Genomic DNA, 21,050 nt, shown 5'->3' on the forward strand with positions numbered 1-21,050 from the left:
TTCGAAAGGGTTAATGATAGGCAGGTAGTTAATTTTTGGTCAGGGTGGATGCCAATTTTATGTCACCTTTTGTAAGTGAAATATGTGTGACCATGTGGAGCCACTTTAAACATCCATTTTGTCACTTCCATATCAACTTATCTATAGCTTGTAAAGAATACTATCTATCAAGTTCTATAGCATCTTTTGGAATGCTATTGTAGGTGATATTATTAAAAGTTGTACCTTTATATGAAAATTTTCCAGATTTGTTTTTCGTCTACATAGTTTCTGCTGGGTCTTGATTTTAAGTTTGCGTAAGTAAATATCACGAGTGGTGAAGATGAAAAAGCTTAGATTGTGAGGCTTCGGTTTGATTTATTGATTCCCATATTTTCTCTTTTGATTTCAAAGTTAATACTTATTTATTGATGATATTTTTGAAGGTGAGCTAATTTTCAATTTGCTGTATGTAGGACAAGCAGCGTGTGTAGAAAATATTAAATAGATGCAATGCGTGAATGAATAATTGGGTAAGGATCAAAATTTTGTTACATTTATCCCTTCGATGAAAAAACTGAATTCAGTTTTTGTTTATTCCAGATGTTAGAATCAATTCATTTCTCAATCTTCGTGAATATGTTGATCTTTTCATACCCACAAACATCTAGAAATTCTGTTGGTACTCCATTTTCATTTATACTACCGAAAATGGGAATTCTTGTGCAAAATTTCGATGTAGTGCTCAATGATAATCTTCGTTCATCAGATTTTACCCTTCACCAGGGACGCCTTGTTTCACGTTGAAATCACTGTTTCAATTCAAAGGAACCCTGGTCATGGCTCGAAACCCAGGTAAAAGAATTTCTTAAAATCTCCATTTTATAAATTTATTTTATGTTTATATGTGGAAAGCGTCATATTTTCTGGGTAATTCTCTTTTACATCGTAATGAAGGAAAATGATGATGCAACGAGTTTGACTTCAGTATGCATTTGTACAAGTAGACTATAATCCTTTAATTATTTTTGGATTGGAGTGTCTTACATAGGGTTATTTTGAAGAATGGTCATCCAACTTTATAATTAGTGTCAGCGTCGCTATCTAATTTGATTTAGTTCATTATGGCCACCCAACTTTATATTTATTGTCACCATGGTCACTGACTTTGATTTTATTTCATCATTATCATCCAATTTCATGTAGTGTTCTACCATGACCACCCAATTTCATATAACATTTTATTATGGCCACTGAATTTTTTCACCATTTTCAGTAATTTTAAAAATGTAAAAAGGCAAACTTGCATTATATATAAACAAAATATAAAAATAAAAACTTATTTTTAAAAAAAAATAAAAAATCTTATTTAAAAAACATTTTTAAAATAAAATAAAAACTTATTTTAAGGAAAATAGAAACTTAAAATAAAATAAAAACTTAGTTTAAAAGATGATTTAAAATAAAATAACAATTAATAAAAGTAATTTTAAAATAAAATAAAAAATTATTTAAAAAACGTTTTTAAGAAAAATAAAATAAAATGAAAACTTATTTTAAAAAAATGATTTTAAAAAATATATAAAATCTTGTTTTAATAAAAGGTTAATTAGAAAAATAAAATAAAATAAACACTTATTTTAAAAAATAATTTTTCAAATAAAGAACTTTTATTTTAATTTTTAATATTTATTTTACATATATAATGCAAAATTATCATTTTATCCCTTTTTAAAATTATTGAAAAGAAGATGAGTTATCATGGTGAAATGTTATATGATATTTTGTGGTCATTGGAAAAAGTTATATGAAATTTGGGTCATGGTATAACAAAATTAAATTGAGTGGCCATGCTCACATTAAATGTTTGCTTGGTGGCAATTTTCATTAATAAATTATTAGATCATTAGTAGTCGCAATTGTTGACTTCACTCACACTCAAATGTTGACGTGGAACCCACTAATGGTAACAAATAATTTTAATCATCCAAATGGCGGAGCAAAACAGGTACTAAATATAAAGCTGAGTGGTCAAAATGAAATAAAATCAAATTGGTTGGTAATGGTGACACTAAGTATAAAGTTAGATGGCCATTGGTGAATGCAAATTTTAAAATCAAATGGGGAGGGTGGATTTTTTTGCCATCACTAATCCATTTAATATAACGTTTCACTATGACCACTAAACTTCTTTTTACCATTTTCACTCATTTTGAAAGGAGTAAAATGGTAAATTTGTATTATATATAAAATAATTTTTTTTTAAAAATAAAAATATAATGAAATAAAAATTCATTTAAAAAAGGTTGCTTAAAAAATAAAGTAAAAAATTATTTTAAAAAATATTACTTAAAAAAAAAATTAAACTTATTGAAAAAAAGGTTTTCAAAATAAAATAAAAACTTATTTTAAAAGAAATGTTTTTAAAATAAAATAAAAATGTATGTAAAAAAGTTGGTTAGAAAAATAAAAATAAAATAAAAACTTATATAAAAATTTTTTAAAATAAAATAAAAACTTTTTAAATTTTTTTTAAAAATAATATAAAGTTAAAAAAGTTACTCGGAAAAATAAAATAGATAAAAAGTTATTATAAAAATAGTTTATTAAAAACATGAATTAAAAACTTATTTAAAAAATGCTTTTAAAATAGAATAAAAATTTATAAAAAAAAATTTGAAAATAAAATAAAAACTTATTTTAAATAAAATGTTAGGGTTAATTTTACAAACAATCACTAAACTTACGAAAAAATTACAAAACGGTCACTGAAGTTTAAAACTTTCAATAACGGTCACTTCAATTTTGGGATGCTTTAAAAAATGGTCACTGAAGTTTAAAAACTTTCAGAAACGGTCACTGAAGTTTAAAAACACTTTCAATTTTTTGGGTAACTTTTGCGGCAACTTTTCGGCTACTTCCAACAATCGATACCGTCGAATTTTGATACCGTTGCAAAGCCCACAACGTCCTCTTCAATTACCACCCAAAATCTCCTCGTAACTTTAAGGAATTCGATCGAAAAATCGACGCAAAAGTCGCCCAAAAAATCTTAAAATCTGTCCAGATTTTAAGATTTTTGGGCGATTTTTCGACAATTTTCGACCACCAAAACCACTGAGTTTTGACACTGTTGAAAAGCGTACAATGTCCTCTTCAATTGACATCCAAAATCTCCCCCAAACACCAAAGGTTTAGAACCGGAATAAACCCACAAAATCGGTATCCCAAAAAGGCGCAAATTTGGGAATATTTTTCAGATTTTTTTGCTACTTTTGAGGCAACTTTTCGGCAACTTCCGACTACCAATACCACCGGATTTTCATACCACTAGAAAGCCTACAATGTCTTCTTCAATTCCAAAAAAAAATCTCCCTCAAACTCCAAAGGATTATGTCGAAATAAACCCACAAATTTGGCTACCCGAAAAGGCTAAATCTGCCCGATTTTCAGATTTTTTGAAGGACTTTTGCGCCAATTTTTTGACAACTTCCGACCACCAAAATTGGTGGATTTTGGTACCATTGGAAAGCCTATAACCTCCTCTTTAAGTACCATCCAAAATCTCCCCAAAACTCCAAGGGATATGACCGGAATAAACCCACAAAGTCCCGAATCTGCCTAGATTTTTACCTTTTTGGGATGCCGAATTTGTGACTTTATTCCGACCGAATCTTTTGAAGTTTTGGGGAGATTTTGGATGGTAACTAAAGAGGACATTGTGGGTTTTCCAACGGTATCGAAATCCGGCGGTTTTGGTGGTCGGAAGTTGTCAAAAAATTGGTGCAAAAGTCCCTAAAAAAATCTAAAAATCTGGGTAGATTTTGCCTTTTCGGGTAGCCAACTTTGCAAGTATATTCTTGCTGAATCCTTTGAAGTTTGAGGGAGATTTTTTGTGGGAATTGAAGAGGACATTGTAAGCATTCCAAGGTATCAAAATCCGATGGTATCAGTGATCGGAAGTGGTCGAAAAGTTGCCGTAAAAGTAGCTCAAAATTTTTTAAACTTTAGTGACCGTTTTTGAAAGCACCCCGAAACTTAAGTGACCGTTACTGAAAGTTTTAAACTTCAGTGATCGTTTTGTAATTTTTGTGTAAGTTCAATGACCATTTGTGAAATTAACCCTAAAATGTTATTTTCAAAATTAAAATAAAATAAAAGGTTCCATAAAAAAAATATAAATTTATTTTAAAAAAAGTTTTTTACAATGAAATAAAACTTATTTTAAAAAACCTTTTTTTTTTTTTAAAAATTTATTTTACATATATTATTCATAGTTACAGTTTTACCCCTTTTTAAAATTAGTGAAATGGTGAAAAAAGTTGTATGATCATAATGAAACGTTATATGACATTGGATGGTTATAGTGAAAGTTTATATGAAATTGGATGGTCACGGAAAAATAAAATCAAATTAGATGCCTATTGTGACACTAAATAAAAATTTTAGTGGCCCTAGTGAAACAAAATGAAATTGAGTGGCCATGATGAAACTAAGTATAAAGTTGAGTGGCATTGGTGAATTTAACCCGTCCTACATTTGCAACAGGTTGTCTATTTTTCATTTCCTAATATAATACAATCTGACCCTTTCTTTGATTTGTACGAGTATGATTTCGTGTGGATATATCATTAGTTCCTCTTATGCTTCTTGATTTTTTGAATATTTGTCTTGGCTCTATTTTATTTTATTTTTTGTCCTTCCTAATAACTACGTAATTCCTTTCTTTACCTTTTGATTTCATTCAACAAGTGTGCATGAATTTGCCTATTTGGTAAATGGTGTGATTTTTGAATAGAAAAAGATGCTATATTTTTAATTGATTGATTGATGTGAAGATGGGTCATTTCAAAGTGTTTTTGGGGTTGAAGCAAGAAAGGAAAAAAACCTTAGATACACGAGCTCTATTGAACAAAAGTTGAAGCTGGGACTCTACTATGAAGAGATGAATCTGTTAAAAGAATTGCAGGATCATTCTAGTTAATATTTGTTTTCTTACTCTAATATTTTATATTTGCATAGAATTGTTTGAGTAATAGATTGCATATTAAGCCCTTGTTTGAGCCACATTATTTTCATAAGATTGCATTTTTAAATAGTGTATTGATAAGAAATGTGTAGTTAAAAAATAAGGAAAAATTTTAAAATTGCGTGTAATATTATTTTATTGAAGAATTTGTGGTTGAAGTAACATCAAATCACTGTTTAAGAATGTATTTTTTAAATAATATTGGTCAAACATGGCCTAAGTGTATTTTAGGACAAGTGAAAACTTTATGGATTCATGGTAAAGATTCTTGATTCCTATTTCTTGTGATCTTTGAATGGTGAATTTTTACTATTTTAACTTGATTTACAACATGGACGAGGAAGACACTAAATTTTGAGCTATGGCATACTAGTGTTGGTCCATTGGTTTCCTTGACTCAGTTTGGAAGCCTCACGCACTATTTTTCTTTATGTCATTGAACGTGTTTGTTCAGTGATAATTAAAAGCCTTTTTCATTTATTTACTATTTTTTCCTCTATGAACTTTTATTTCGCTCTCTCTTCACGGAGAGAAAAATTTATGAAGAGTGCCAAAGATGTAAGTTGGAACAGGATGATGATATTGGTTTGTATGGTTGTTATATGCTTTAGAATATGGAATAAAAATATTAATAATTTGGCCACCTGAGGTAGTATGCGGTGAATGTAAAACAAGTTGAAGGTTGTGTAAGAATTTTTAATTAAAGATGGGCTTGTATGTGTGAATAATTGTGCGTTAAATTATAGGTTATCGAATTCGGTTGAGTCCAATTAAAGTGATCTAATAAGGTTTCGATTTTGGGCTTTAATGTATCCAGTTAAAGTATGGGTTTACACATGTGTAGAGATCGGGCCCAAGTCCTAATTCTATGATGGGCCGAATTAGGTCAAAGGGCATCCCCTGTATAAATAGGTTATGGTCCCCAGATCACACGCAACGAATTATTCATTCTCTACTGCATCCCATCACAGAGAGGAAAATGAGACTGCGTGTAGATTTGGAAGACTATACCGCGAAATTCATATTGCATTAATCATGTCTGATTCAGGTATGCTTCCGCTTTAATTCTTATATTTCTTGATGATTTAACATGAAAGATCCAGTAATTGAAGCATGAAATTATCCAACAAGTGGTATCAGATCCTCTTCATGTTGAATCATTGAGAATCGAATAATTTAGTCTGGTTCTTGAAATATATTTTGAAATTTTCAAATTTAACGATTTTTTTGGTTATATATTTTGTTAAATTTGAAAATTTTTGCGGTATAATTCTTGTTATTTTCGAAATTCGAATTAATTGGTTGAGAAAATTTGGATTTGGAAGATTACTGTACGCGTTTAAAAAAAAAATTAATTAAAGAAAATCTGGTCGGCGGCGGGTGTGTCGTCGGTGACTGAGCGGGCTGTTGCCCAGGCACGCCGGCGCCACTCCACCAGGCAGCGTCGGAGTGCACCGCCACCAGAGAAAAAAAAAATTTTTATAGGTTTTTTCAATTTTTTGGATTTTGGGGGGCGGGGGCCTCTTCTGTAAATTAGATGAATTGAGGTCCTTAGTTGCAATTAGGGTTAGGTTATAAAATTAAGGTTTCAGTCCCTAACCTTTGAGTTATATTAAGATTTGGGCCTTTAAGTTTCGAATTTAATAATTCAGTCCCTAATGTTATAAAATTAATTATTTCAGGCCATTAAAGTTCTGAATTTATAATTAAAGCCCTCAAAATTTAATTACTAGTTCAAATTGGCCCCCCTAAGTTCATAATTAATTCAAATTGACCCCTCAAGTTTCAAATTTTTAAAATTTGATCCCTAAAGTTTCGAATTGGTCAATTTCAACCCCTAAAGTTTGGAATTAATTAATTTTGCCCCCTTAAAGTTTTGAATTATTAATCCTAAGGCCCCTAAAGTTTAAAACTAATCAAAATATGCAAAACTGGTGATTCTCTTTCTCAAATTTTGGTACTAAAGACTCTTTTAAGAAATATAATATTCGAAGGTTAGTTAATTGAAGCAACATGTTGCCAAAGTAACCTCTCTTGTGAAAATTGACTAATTTAGAATGTTAAAAAAAAGTGTTTGTGCATGTGTTATTCATGGGAATATTGGTCGGCACAAAGGAAGACCAATATTTAGCCGAATACACGTGCACCTGTGGTGATAAACGTGTGACGATTATTTGGTTTAATGTGTGATCAATAAATCGGTCCAAAGAAAGGTTTATTGATTGACACGTTGTTTTATCGTCAATGTTTGATCACTACTCCAAGAGTACCGCTTACAAGTTAATATCTCTGTCCAAATACTGGATATTGATGTTGTGCTTGGTATCTTGTGATGGGCCCTACCTCTATTTGAGATTATTATTATAATTTGCATATTAAAGATATTCATGTGAGCTATTCATAATAAATGTTCTCTAATTCAATTTCAGGTTCTGCTGCTAATATCTCTGCTAGCATCAATTCAATTCCAATGTTAAATGGCACAAACTTCAGGGCATGGCAAGAGAACGTTATGATTGTTCTTGGAGTCATGGACCTAGACCTTGCTTTACGGGTCGATCAACCTGCTGTACTTGCTGATAAGAGTACCTCTGATGACAAGAGGGAAATGGAAAAGTGGGAACGATCGAACCGCATAAGCTTAATGGTCATGAAGCGTGCCATTCCAGAAGCATTCCGGGGCACTATGTCCGATAAGGTGACTACGGCTAAGGGTTTCCTTGAGGACCTTGAGAAGAGGTTTGCCAAGAATGAAAAGGTTGAAACAAGTACACTTTTGGCAAATCTTGTCTCAATGAGGTATAAAGGGAAAGGAAACATTCAGGAGTACATTATGGAAATGTCTCACATTGCTTCAAAACTAAAGGCACTCAAGTTGGATTTATCTGAAGACTTGTTAGTGCACTTGGTTCTGATATCCCTTCCGGCACATTTCAGTCAATTCAGGGTGAGCTATAACTGTCAAAAGGACTCATGGTCCCTTAATGAGCTCATCTCACACTGTGTCCAGGAAGAGGAAAGATTGAAGCATGAAAAGACAGAAAATGTTCATTTAGCCACCACCTCTAAGGACAAAAGCAACAAGAAAAGGAAGATTAATAAGGAAGCTGCAGGTACGACACCACAAAAGAAACAGCATAAGGAACCAACTGAAGGCGGTTGTTTCTTCTGTGGAGCTGCAGGTCATAAGAAGAAGAATTGTACCAATTATCACGCATGGCATGTAAAGAAAGGTACTCTTCTTCATTTGGTTTGTTCTGAGGTTAATTTAACTTCGGTACCTAGACATACATGGGGGATAGATTTTAGTGTAACAACTCATATCAGTATATCTATGCAGGGTTGCCTGAGTTGCCGAAAACAAAGTGATGGTGAAAGATACATCTATGCTAGCGACGGCAATAGAATGGAAGTAGAGGCAATAGGAAAATTTAGATTATTGTTAAAAACTGGATTTTATTTGGATCTTGTTGAGACATTTATTGTACTGTCTTTTAGACGGAATTTGATTTCTATTTCTGTTTTGGACAAATTTGGTTATACTTGTTCTTTTGGAAATGGAAAATTTAGTTTGTTTCATGATTCAAAATTGGTTGGTTCCGGTTATTTATCAGGTTACGATAATCTTTATTCAATTGATACAATTGCTTCTTATAATGAAACCTTGCATGTAAGTACTCGAGGTGTAAAGCGAAAATTAAACGGTGAGAATTCTGCCTCGTTGTGGCACAAGAGATTAGGTCACATCTCCAAAAGGAGAATTGAGAGACTTGTGTCTGACGGGATTCTCGACCCTCTTGACTTCACAGATTATGATTTGTGTGTCAACTTTATAAAGGGAAAACAAACCAATAAAAGGAGATTTCAAGCCAATAGGACTTCGGACGTCTTAGAACTTATACATACGGATATTTGTGGACCATTCCCAACGGGTTCAATATTTTACAACGTTCATAGACGACTTTTCAAGATATGGCTACATATATCTCATTCATGAAAAATCACAGTCACTGAATGTGTTCAAAAACTATAAAGCTGAAGTTGAGAACCAACTCGGCAAAAGGATTAAAAGTGTCAGATCTTACTGTGGGGGTGAATACTATGGCAGATATGACGGTTCAGGTGGACAGCGTCCAGGATCGTTTGCTAAATTCCTAGAGGAATGCGGTATCGTCCCACAGTACACTATGCCGAGTTTGCCCACTATGAATGGTGTTGCTGAAAGAGGAAACAGAACGCTTAAGGACATGGTGAGGAGTATGATTAGTCATTCTACCTTACCAGAATCTCTCTGCGGTGAAGCATTAAAGACTGTAGCTTATATACTCAACAGAGTTCCAACTAAGGCCACTGATAAAATCCCATATGAGCTTTGGACGGACAAGAAGCCTAGTTTGAAGCATATACATATTTGGGGGTGTCCAGCTGAGGCAAGGCCCTATAAGCCAAATGAAAAGAAACTGGATGCAAGGACCATCAGTTGCTATTCCATTTGGATATTCTGAAAAGTCCAAGGGTTACAAGTTTTATGATCCCATAACTAAGGCAATTTTCGAGACAGGAAATACTAGGTTCTTTGAGGATGTTGAGTTTGCGGGGGGAGAAAGGGTTACAGGCTTTATCTTTGAGGAAGAATATGTTGAAATTCCTCCAATTGCCATTGACAATAATCAGGTTTCTATCCCTGATATTGTTCAGAAACAACTCTGGATCAAGACAATGTCATACCTCCCTCTCAAGATCAACAAATTGTTCCAGAAGAACAAACTCTACACCCTCAAGAACCAATGCCATTAAGAAGATCCACTAGAGAGAGGAGAAGTACGATTTCGAATGATTACATCGTATTTCTTCAAGAACACGAAGTTGACATTGGAATGGTGGAAGATGATCCGATCAACTTCCGTCAAGCCATAGAAAGTTCTAACTCTCAAAAGTGGCTCGATGCTATGAATGAAGAGATAAAGTCCATGAAGGACAATGACGTATGGGACCTCGTTCCATTGCCTGAAGGTGCGAAACCCATTGGTTGCAAATGGATATTTAAGACCAAGAGGGATTCGAAAGGTGATGTAGAAAGGTATAAGGCTCGTCTTGTCGCAAAGGGCTTTACACATAAAGAAGGCATCGATTATAAAGAGACTTTTTCTCCGATTTCTTCGAAAGACTCTTTCAGGACTATAATGGCATTGGTAGCGCATTTCGATCTTGAGTTACATCAGATGGATGTTAAGACAGCGTTTCTCAATGGTGACATTGATGAAACAATTTATATGGTACAGCCAGAAAACTTTGTATCGGATGATGCAAAGCAAATGGTTTGTAAATTAAAGAAATCCATCTATGGACTCAAACAGGCGTCTCGTCAATGGTATTACAAGTTTCATCAGGTGATCATTTCATTTGGTTTTGAGATGAATTTGGTCGATGATTGTATATACCACAAATTCAATGGGAGCAAGTATATTTTTCTAGTTTTATATGTCGATGACATATTGCTTGCCAACAACGATATTGGCTTATTGCACGAAACCAAGAGATTTCTAGCAAAGAATTTTGAGATGAAAGATCTTGGTGATGCCTCTTTTGTATTGGGAATTCAGATACACCGAGATCGTTCTCGAGGTATCCTTGGATTATCACAAAAGAGCTATATCGAAAAGGTACTTAAAAGATATGGCATGCAAGATTGTAAACCATGTGACACCCTTGTGGCTAAATGAGACAAGTTCAGCTTAAGTCAGTGCCCTAAAAATGACTTGGAAATTAAAGAAATGCAGAAGATTCCTTATTCCTCAGCTGTAGGGAGTCTGATGTATGCTCAGGTTTGTACGCGTCCGGATATAGCTTACATTGTTGGGATGCTAGGGAGATATTTAAGTAAGCCGGGAATGGATCATTGGAAAGCAGCCAAACGGGTCATGCGGTATTTACAGAGAACAAAAGACTACATGCTCACATACAGGAGATCGGATCAGTGGGAGATCATCGGTTATTCTGATTTCGATTTCGCGGGATGCCAAGATAGTAGGAGATCCACTTCAGGCTATATTTACCTGCTTGCTGGAGGTGCTATTTTCTGGAAGAGTGCTAAGCAGACACTCATAGCTACTTCCACCAAGGCAGCGAAGTTTATAGCGTGTTATGAGGCATCAAATCATAGAATATGGCTGCGTAATTTTGTCACTGGGCTGCGTATTGTGGACAATATAGAAAGACCACTTAAGATATTTTGTGACAATAAATCAGCAGTGTTGTATTCCAATAACAACAGGAGCTCGACAAAATCAAAACATATAGAGATCAAGTTCCTTGCTGTTAAAGAAAGAGTTTAGAGTGGACAGGTGTCAATAGAGCATATTGGGACAAACTCCTTGGTTGCGGATCTGCTTACTAAGGGATTGATACCCAAGGTCTTTCATGAGCACACTGCTCATATGGGTGTAATGTCTCTTGAGGATATCTAGTTTCAGTGGGAGTTTGTATTTTTGCTTTTCATATTGGACACATGTACTGTTATTTTGGATAATGTTTAAAGTTAAAGTTATTTTCAGTTATAAGGTTATTTGGTTAATTATATCTGAACTTGTTTAAAATGATCTCACTAAAGTATTAAGGTGGACCAGTTGGAAATAGGCATGTTACAGATCACATTACATGTAATTTTCATGCTACACATCCATGCTTGATCCATGTCATTCAGTTATATTGATATACGTGACCATTGATGGGTTTAGCTACGTGAAAGTAGTGAAAGCCGCTTTGATCCTATGTTGATATGATTGATGGACGGGATTGTTTGGGGATACATTCGGTAATGATAGCAAAATTCTGAGTACTCTTAAGGCTATGTTTGATGCACAATTAAAGATGGGCTTGTATGTGTAAATAATTGTGTGTTAAATTATAGGCTATCAAATTCGGTTGAGCTCGATAAAAGTGATCTAATAAGGTTTCGGTTTTGGGCTTTAATGTATCCAGTTAAAGTATGGGTTTACACATGTGTAGAGACCGGGTCCAAGTCCTAATTCTATGATGGGCCGAATTAGGTCAAAGGGCATCCCTGTATAAATAGGTTATGGTCCCCAGATCACACGCAACGAACTATTCATTCTCTACTGCATCCCATCACAGAGAGGAAAAGGAGACTACGTGTAGATTTGGAAGACTATACTGCGAAATTCATATTGCATTAACCATGTCTGATTCAGGTATGCTTCCGCTTTAATTCTTATATTTCTTGATGATTTAACATGAAAGATCCAGTAATTGAAGCATGAAATTATCCAACAGGTTGTTGAGCAGCAGTTCAATTTTACATTGTAGCCTTGACATCTTTTTATGCACCGGCGATGTGGTAAAGCTGCTAACTTTGTTGTAACACTGATTACACCAATTTTATTAGAGAATAATTCTAATTTGGAATATGATACTATTGAGGACGAAGAAAACAACTTTGATGAGGACCACAACTTTGGTGAGGACCTGTTGCACCTTTAATTCATGAGGATGAAGAGTTTTGTTTTCTAGGTGTATAACAATAGATACAGAGCATGTTGCTCTTTTAAAATTTATATGTAATTATTTAGTTAATGATTTTTATTTGTGTTTTGGTCAATAATTTGAATTGAATATTACATTGATTGACATTAAATGTGTTAATTAATTTATTGTCCTTTGCATTTTTATATTATTTTGAATAAGGTTAAAAAATTAATATAATATAAAGAACAAATAAAATATATGAAAATAATTTAATTTCTTCCTTCGAATTTTTTTTCATTATTTAGACAAATAAAAGTCTACAAATATATTTTTCCCACGAAAAAATAATTATAGAGAAAACTAAGGTTAGCTCGCAAAATAATCTTTACCATGTTGTTGTCCACAAAAGTACGATTTGTCTACATTTTGTAAGGAAAAGAAAAATCGTTTTGTGGGCCAAACAAATGATTTTGTTGGGGGAAAATTTATGTTACATTTTTATTTGTTTCAAAAGGGTTTGTAGGGAAAAACTTTTGCCCAAAAACTTTAAATTTTGTCGTCTTTTATCTATCCCTTTGATGTATGCCCAATAAATTTTGCTGCAATTATTATTATTATTATTATTTGTCTGCAAAAGTTTTTTTCCCACAAATAAGAATCTTTCACCACAAATATATTTCGTAGGCAAAACATTAAATTCTTATATGTTGTAGGGAAAATGTAAAATCCTTGTAGTAGCAGTGGATCATGTTAGTATTCAGCAAAATAGTGCAAATTAAAGAAATTTCTATAATCCTCCACACCTATCAAGGACTCCATTTTTTGACAACTACAACTTTTTTCAAACGTGAGAAGACTTTCATTGTCCATTTTAATAGTGGTAAACGTTTTCTTTGAATCCTATCCATGCCTTCTGGTATGACGACATGAGACGCAAAACATTAAGACTCATATCCATTTTGTGAAATATGGTCTATTGTTTTCTCTTGGTGTGAAACTTTTAATCCATGCCTTGTGGTTCATTGTTTCCTCTTTCATATGATGCCGTTGAAGGATGTAAACAAGTTTTTAATTTAAAGCAAAACCTGTAATTTATACCTTCTCTCACTAATGCTTTGTAAAAGAACATTATCATTTTGCATGAAAAATCATTCGTCATTTATTGATCGAAGAATACAATTTTTCTTGTGATATTTTAATTTTCCCAACAGTAAATCCGAATTCTTCTACTTTTTGGAGAGACACATGATAGGCCCTTTCATACTCAATCCTATCCATGTATGACCTAAATATAACTACTGAAGAAAAGGTATCTCCTTGAACCATTGTAGATTTCATCCCATTTACCTCTAGTGTCATGTTACCCAAACAGTGTGGTATATGACCACTAAAGCTATTATAAAATAGGTCTATCATACGAATCCTCATTCGGAATAGTTGGTAAGGAATTATGCCTTCAAAATGTTGGTCTCCAAGTAGACTAATGCTCAAGCTCGATATCTAGCCAATCCATTGAGGGATACTTACTATGAATTTATTCTCTAAGATCCTACAAAAAGTAAGGTCTCCAGGGACCAATAAAATCGGTCAGTGAAGGCAATATTTTGGTTGCTAAAGATCTTTACCAAAATATTATGGTCGTAATTGGTGACCAATGACAAGTGGTTGCTGAATTGTATATATTCAACGACCAAATCAATGGTCAGTAACAAGCTCGTTTTAGGGTAAAAAGTAGGTTGATTTGCATCCTTTTGTAACCAAACATTGGTCGGTAAAAGCATTAGTAAATAAAAATTACCATATTTCAACAACCAATATTTGGTCGGTGAAGATATACCAACAATGACCAAATATTGGTCTTCGAAGAATAATTGATAAAAAATAATACCTGTCACCAATCAAATTGTTGCTCGGTAATTGTTAAGCAATTATTTAATTTAATTTTTTTTTATCTTTTAGCAACCAAAATATGGTTGCAGAAGGCATTTACCAGACAACATTTGGTTGCTACATAATAATTTAGTAAAAGACACTTGACAACCAATATTTGGTCTCTACTAATATTTTGATTAATAGTTTAGATAGACTTTGAGCAACCACAAATTATTTGCTATAACTATTACTAGTTTTCAATAATTAATATAATCAAGAAAGACAAGAGAAAATAACTAAAATAAAGAAATTATCAATAAACATATAACAATAACTACAAGAAAAGATAATTACTACCAAGTTTGATGTGGTTGCTGAAACCCTCCAATCACAAACTAAGAAAGGTGGGTTATTCCTACCCCTATGATCATGGTTTTCCCCCCCCCCCCCCCCGCCCCCCCAAAAAAAAAAAAGATATCAACGGCAACAAAGTGGTTGATGAAGGATATAGCTTCACCGATCAAGTTCAATTTTGTTATTGAAATAATCATTAATTAACATGTGAAGAAAGGCGGGATTTAATCTTGCCCTAATTTTTAGCGATGAAACTTGTACATGAAATGAACAATCAAGTTTTGGTTGCAACAGGGCATAAGAAATTTATTCCAATCTTAACTGACCAAAAACTTTACCATCCAATATTTGGTCGGTGAACGTGTTTTGTCGCAATCAATTTTATCTTGTTAGCTAAATCTTTGGTCAATGGAGCCCATGTTTTTTGCAGTGAGAAAAGAATTGTTCAACAATGCATGTGTAATATCACCTTCCAATTGGTTATTGTTAAGATAGACATGACTTATGCTTGATGTGTTGAAGCAAGATGGGATTGAGCAAGATTATCTGTAACTCTGATGAATCTAAGAGGGGCCAAAAGAATGAAGGTTGATATTAACGATTTCAAGTCAACATTACTAGATGGTACACAACCATTTAGCACATTTTTGGACATTAATTAAATTTGGAAAAACCACACTTATTAGTAGGAATATGTCCAATAAATTTATTATTAGAAATATCAAAAGTCTTCATATTGAGATCGGTACTTGCTTGCAACTTGAGAGTTTATCTAAGTAGTGTCTCTCAAGCAAACTCCTCTGAGTCTAGTGTTGCTCTTTAAGAACGAAGTGGAAAATTTGTCCAAGTTACGTGAGAGATAAAAAATTCTCAAGTCAGTCTGATAGTGAAGAAAGTGAGGTAGAATTAGATGCAATTTGACAAACTGAAAACCTTAGGGACCCAATTTCATAACTTAGTACTTGCTATTACATCATTTTTCTTTTGCAAATATGAAACAAAGGAAATGGGCATGTGAAAATTGTTACTTGAAATGGAAAGATATTCAAGTGAGGTGAATTTTGAAAGAGAAACACAGCAATATCTCCATAGAACTTATTACTATAGGCCATAATCAATCGAAGAGATTTCATGTTTTCTAGACATGATGGAAACAATTCTACATACCCATTTCCACTCAAATCCAGCTCCTCGAGTTTATTAAGTTGACAACACCCTGTTAAATCAAACAAAGATAAGGAAAATTGGGGTTAATTATAAAATTCTTAATAATGAAGTTAGCTTTCCTTCCAATACAAATTGATACTCGTATTCATTTTTATTTGTCCTTTCATACCTTTTTAGATTTATTGGTAACATGTGCAACTATTTTCTTGCGGTTTTCTTAACAAATCTAAATACAACTACCTCCTTCGAGGGAGAGACATATACATGCCTCTAGATATATATACACACACACACACACACACACACACTTCTTTTATTTCTTTGTAAAACAAATAAAGAAAAAATTCAATTGATATAGAATAGAAATAGTAAAATGCAAATATGAAAATAGAAATAATTGAAGAAAAACACACACAAACACAGAGAGAAACCTATATATGTCATGGTCCTCGTGAATATATAAATAAAACCTTTAGAGATTAGGAGATGAAAAATTAACCTCGTTGGGAATGGTGCAATTGAGTTTACACCTAGGCAAAGATAAAACCTTTAGAGAAGTCATTACTCCAATGCTTTGAAAAACTTTGCATCCAAAGAAGAAGAGTCCAAAAACGATCCCTTCAAGAGACAATTACTTTTCATAACAAGAAATAACAAACTGAATAATAAGTTGCACACTCTCTCTTCGACAAAATGTGACTCAAAAGTAATGTGCAAATTCTATATATGGAGGAAAAAGAATAAATAAAGAAGCCCTAATGTAAATCTTTTCATTAAACTAATGTGTAGCGGAATTGATCTTTAATTGGTGGCATCCAGGCTCAGTATACTAATTTCAACCCTATCAAAACACCCAAGCAATCACGACCCAATCCCTTTAACTATTCCACACTTCAGCTACTTTCAATCGTACTTACTTAGGACACGAAAGAGACGGTGTTTAGCAGCCACACAAGCGGTGCCACAAAGAAAAAAGAGAAAACAATAGAAGAGAAAGGCATGAAGAAGATGAAGGGGAGCAGCCTCGATTTTCTTCTCAACAAAGGGGCGAAAAACACATTTATTACAAAGCTATAGAGAGGTAGAATATATATATATATATATATATATATATATATAGGGCATAGTGAGGGGCTAAGCCCAATATAGATACGGTAAGTGAGCCAAGTATAGTAAGCCATTCAATGAGTGAGGAACAGGGGCCATGAGTAACTCTAATTAATTAGACTACTTCCAATGGCCCCCAAATATTTTTATGATCAGGTCATCAATCTTAGGTGATGACATTTAATGTATCCAACATCTATTTAATAACATCGCCCAAGATTTATTGGGTAGCAAAAATCTAATAAATTTCCACTTTAATGCCCAATAAACCTGCAAGCTATCAAAACACATAGTTAGTATTTGCATAATCAAGGTAACCAATAAAATTGAATCACAGACGTTACCTCGTGTTTCAGACCCGAAATACATACCATACCTGCTCCATGTCTTCATTAGGGCTAAGGTCACAAACAAATACCAAGTAGAAGTAGTAATCACAGTGAACAATCAAGAGCAAATTATCATGCGATGAAGATATAATATACGATAGTTCATAGATCTTTTTTGAAACACGTTTACACAGAACAATATATTAACACTAAGTTAATCAACAAACAGTCAAAACACATGCAACAAATACATAAATGACCCTCTGAAAAGATCTCACCAAACTTATCTTATCTCATTTCATATTGCTCATACCTCGAGAACACACATCTCGTCTCATCACCCATCATGCTCACTAGATTGATGACTCTACACATGTCTAATTGGTAAACACAATAGATCCTAATTCTATAGGATAATCCTCTATCTCCACATCACTTCATCCAACCTACGTTGATAATGGGTCTCCACCTAATAGAAGCAATAAAAATGTCTCCCTCACACTCTAGCTGATCATGATCTCTTCATAGGTAAAAGATTCCAACATTTAATCACCTCTCTACCTGCGAGCCGAATGTCACACTCCATATTTTGTGTACAAACCACTAATGTATCCCTAGGCATCTATACTCTTCCTCACAAATAGACACAACATACTGTTAATGCTTTCCAACCCCTACGCATGCAAACAATTACACCAAGTAACAAGATCACTCCAAATCATGCAGTTATACACGGAAAATAGATTGAAAAGTATAACATATCAACACACCAAAATTAAGCAATCACACGCATCCAAAAAGGATTACATACAGATACACATGCAGTAACTATGTTTACTCTCAATAAACATCACTAGGGTCGTCATTTGACCCGATAGCACATTTGCCTCACCTTTTATCTTACACTTCTACTTGTCCTTTTTCTTGGGACAATTCCAAATAAGATGTCCAGACTTACCACAACTGTAACACCGTTTACCACTAGATTTGTCCCATCCCTTGCCTTCTTCATACCGCCCTCATCACTCAAGTCACTACTGTCTTGAGTTCTACTCAAATTCATTTGCTTAAATTTCATTCTTCTCCTCATCATATGTAACTTACCACTCCTTTTGTCTTCATTTTCAACCTTAATCTCCATCTCCTTACTCTTAAGGAAATCTATGACAATCTCAGGTGTTAAGGTGTTCCTATCATACATAATTGCCTTCTTAACCTCTCTTTATGAATCTAGTATTGAATTAAGCAAAATAATGACCTTATATGTTTCACATACTTTTTTACCACAGTTAACAACATCTTGAATAAGCTTGTTAAAAATATCTAAATTGTCATCGGATCCTTTGAAGGATCCATTTTAAAACTAAAAAATTGTTCAAGCAAGTACAACTTATTAGGAATGGACTTAACAAAATATAAGTCCTCCAACTTTTGCAAAAGTTTTTTTTTTTTTTCATAATTAAGTTTTTCAACTTTTCTCAAAACAATGTTAGATAAGTGTAAAAAAATTGAAATGTATGCAAGTTCATCATATTTTTCCTTTTGCGCTTTTGTCAAATTTGCAAGAAGTTGGTCATCTATGGCTTTCGAAACCTTTTTTTAATAAAAATCTCCTTCATCTTTTGTTGCTAAATTGAAAAAAACTCCGTTTTCAATGAAAATTTCAACATCGAAATGTGAAGACATTTTGAAAATACAGAACAGCCAAAGTGCACAAATAGGTCACGCAAAGTAATCCTAAGACTGCAGTATATACCATCATAAATTTCTAGGGTTTCATGAGATTCACGATCTTAGATCTAGTGAATGTTCAAGCGGTTCAAGTTACAAGTGTTTTAACAGAATAGTCAATGCAAAATGAAGATATTTTGACCAAAAAAATTCAAAATTCAAGTGAATCTTGAACGCGTAGGGGTAAAATCTTCCAAGTTTAACACTAGTACTCAAAACTGATAACGAACACCACCGTATGGTCCATCTCGTTGTCCGCCTGAAATTGCCCAATGCTACATCACTCGCCTTCATTGGACTCCCATGCACTACCTTTGAAGAGCATTTACAGTCGACCCAAGAGCACCTCCATCTGTAGAGTCCGTCAGTGGTCTTGGTTTCTCCACCAAGTAAGTGGTTCTCATTAGAAATTGAAGAAATAGGTCCGAACAGAGGGCTACTTCTGTTTCAATTTTCAGTTGAATTTCAAAACAGTTTCTAATCAATTTTTGGCCGAAAAATCCATCACCAACGTGGCTCCGATACTAAATGAGTTGATCTTCAATTGGTAAAATTTGGGCTCAGTATATCAATCTCAACTGTATCAAAACACCCAAGCAATCACGACCCAATCCCTTCAACTATTCCACAGTACCCACTTAAGACACAAAAGCGATGGTGACACCCAAGCAATCATGACCCAATCCCTTCAACTATTCCACAGTACCCACTTAAGACACAAAAGCGATGGTGTTATGCAGCCACATAGATGATGCCACAAAGGCAAAGAGAAGGCAATAGAAGACAAAGGAATGAAGAAGATGAAGAAGGAGCAACCTCAGTTTTGTTCTCAACAAAGGGGCAAAACACATGTTTAATACAAAGCTACAGAGGGGGAGCATATATATGTATATATAGGATATATTAGGGTTTAGTAATAGGCCAAGCCCTATATATACGGTAAGTGAGCCAAGTATAGTAAGCCATCCAAAGAGACAGAAACTGGGCCATGAGTAACTCTAATTAATTAGACTGTTTCCAATGGCCCCTAAATATTTTACGATCGGGTCATCAATCTTAGATGTTGACATTTAGTTTATCCAACATCGGCTTAATTTCATCACCCGAAGTTCATTGGGTATCAAAAACCCAACATAATATTTGATACTCAACTGATATTTTAGAAATCTAATGCCATGTTGCTCCTTAATATTTTTCTCAAACAAAAACATTGAACTGAAAACAAATAACATTCCCATTTATTAATATAAGTACAGATAATTGAAAATCATTTCATTCTTTTATGATTGAATATGCATAAAGATGGCCATCTTGGCTTCCTACCATGCTGTTATATTTGGCTACATTACTTTGTTAATTCCGAATTATCAAATCTAGAAAGAAAAATGACAAAATTGATTACATTTATTGTAAATATATATAAGTTATAAAAGTAGAGACCTTCATTTATTGTAAATATGTAATGATCTTCATAAAGAATTAAAGTAGAGACCTTGATTTGGATTATGGGAATAGTTTCTAGAACACACGGCCTCAAAAATGGATTATATAAACCTCAGAGAAATGAAACCATGATTTTCTCCAGTGAGGATTTACGGATAGAAAAAAATAATTTTCTGTAAATTATATTAATTTTAGAAAAAATTTCAACTTGAATACAATTAGCATGAAAATGATTTTTGTTTTTTTTTTTGAATCTTATATAAAGTTTATTCGGAGCAATTGAAAATTAACCAGAATTCATATGATCAAATATAAGAATTAATAGAGTATTCGGAAGAAATTCATAAAATTTGGGAGTTAAATTCGACAATTAGAAAGTTTGAAATCTAAATTACATATTTTTGGAATTTAAGATGGACCAATTTTCGAATTGTTATGAAGTTTTGGGGACTAATATGGAAGATTTTGGAAATTTCAATATCAAAATTGTAGATTATATAGAAAAAGGACCAAAATCATTTAGAAACATAATATGGGGACCTAACTGAAAATTT

The 21,050-nt window shown here is 33.3% G+C and overlaps 1 long non-coding RNA gene across 1 annotated transcript; it reads left to right on the forward strand.

Annotated features, from left to right (window-relative positions):
• The first annotated feature begins 239 nt into the window (after positions 1 to 239).
• Positions 240 to 5,158, forward strand: LOC111399231. The gene is made up of 4 exons (XR_002703605.1): positions 240 to 339; positions 456 to 512; positions 583 to 834; positions 4,818 to 5,158. It is a non-coding gene; the product is annotated as an uncharacterized LOC111399231 (long non-coding RNA).
• The last annotated feature ends 15,892 nt before the right edge of the window (positions 5,159 to 21,050 follow it).

The sequence above is a fragment of the Olea europaea genome, chromosome 8, assembly GCF_002742605.1.
Source record: "Olea europaea var. sylvestris chromosome 8, O_europaea_v1, whole genome shotgun sequence".
Lineage (NCBI taxonomy): Eukaryota > Viridiplantae > Streptophyta > Magnoliopsida > Lamiales > Oleaceae > Olea > Olea europaea.